General features: G+C 57.3%; 1 gene segment (V, D, J or C); it reads left to right on the top strand.

The window, feature by feature from the left end:
* Positions 1–209: 209 nt before the first annotated feature.
* Positions 210–744, top strand: LOC308562031 (T cell receptor beta variable 12-5-like). The segment is given in 2 exons: positions 210–258; positions 359–744.
* Positions 745–1,696: the final 952 nt, after the last annotated feature.

Here is a 1,696-nt window from a genome sequence, read left to right as displayed (position 1 = left end):
CATCCCAGGATGGTTATGACCTATTTCCGGTGATCTCTCTGGTCTAAGAATGTTTACCTTTGCGAGGCTTTCCAATGAGCAGTGACAGGGAGCAATGTCACTGCCAGGCCACTCTCCACCTTGTGGAGACCAGAGGAACGGAAGCCCTCCCCTCTGTTCCTGCCCATAAGGCCTCCTCTGGCTGAAGCCTCCTGCGGCCCCAGCCTGCCATGGCCACCAGGCTCCTCTGCTGCGTGGCCCTTTGTCTCCTGGGAGTAGGTGAGTCCCCAGAAAGGAAGAATCTGCAATTTTGGATAGTCCCAGTTCTGATTCCATTTACGTTTCTTATCCTGTTCCCCAACTCTGTCCACTTCCACAGAGCCCACCGCCGCTGGAGTCACTCAGACACCCAGGCACGTGGTGACAAAGAGGGGAGAACACGTAACTCTGCGCTGTGAGCGCGTTTCCGAGCACACCTACCTGTACTGGTACAGACAGAGCTCTCTGCAGGGACCTCAGTTTCTGGCTTCCTTCCGCAATAAAGAGCCTCTGGACAAAACCGGGCTGCCCCAGGGGCGATTCTCGGCCAGGATGCTCAGCGAGTCTCTGTCCTCTCTGGAGATCGAGCCGGCGGAGCCCGGGGACTCGGCCCTGTTCCTCTGCGCCAGCAGCTCGGCCACAGCGCTGCAGAGCCGGGGCCTGGCTGTGCACAAAGCCTCCCCGCCCCCCGCCGCAGGCCCCCGGAGAGTCTTCCTGTCCCTCTAGGGGGGAAATGAGTGTGTCAGGGGCATGACCAGGGCACAATGATTCGGAATCGGTGGCCCTGGCCTTCAAGATGGAAACAGTGCAGCATGCAGTTTCTACTGTCTGAGGCCAGGGGAGCATCTGCCTCTATCTGAACTCAGCGCGCCCTTTGTCCCCCCGGGTCCCCCCGCGGCCCCCAGATGTGCTCCTCTCCCCCCTTGCACACCCAGCCCCCCACACGGGGCCTTAGAATAGCGCCCGTGGCTGCTCCCTGGCTCCTTCACCATCGGGTCTCTCCTCAGTCACTTCTCCCCACTGCTAATCCTGCATCACCGGTGACGGCATCGTCACGCAGACAATTTCTACATGGCTTTGGCCTCTCAGTCTCTTGACCTCCTCACTTTCAATAAGTCTTTTACCTCCAGTCTTTTCCAGGTGCACGTCCATGATTGCAGACCATGGAATGAACGACAAATAATCTCCTTCCAAGCCTCCCGTTTCAGTCACCACCTCCTCCTAGGCCTCGCTCCTTTCTTTCCCCCTCACTCACTCAGCACCATCCTCCCCCCATGGTCCTGGGCCTGGCTCTCAGTCCACATACCGAACAGCTTTTAAACTCCCATGTTCTTTTTTAAAACCTTTTTATCCATTGATATTTTTGGAGGGAGAGAGGGGGAGGGGGGGAGAGAGAGAGAGAAAGAGAGAGAGAGAGAGGGAGAGACAGACAGACAGACAGACAGACATGGATTTGTTGTCCCACTTTTGCATCCATTGGTTGATTCTTGCAAGTGCCCTGGCGGGGTGGGAGCTCGGCCTTGGCCTAGTGGAGTGATGCTCCAACCCACTGCGCCGCCCGGTTAGGGCCTGAAGCTGCCACAGTCTTCATGCTCACGTTGCCTAAACCAGGTTAAGTTTTAAGACTATAACGTCAGCCCTGAGGACTCCAGCTCTCTCCGGGCACCTGTGAATGGCA

This window comes from Miniopterus schreibersii, assembly GCF_964146895.1.
Source record: "Miniopterus schreibersii genome assembly, chromosome: 9".
NCBI classification, from domain to species: Eukaryota; Metazoa; Chordata; class Mammalia; order Chiroptera; family Miniopteridae; genus Miniopterus; species Miniopterus schreibersii.
This window is presented reverse-complemented; position numbering and strand designations above follow the sequence as displayed.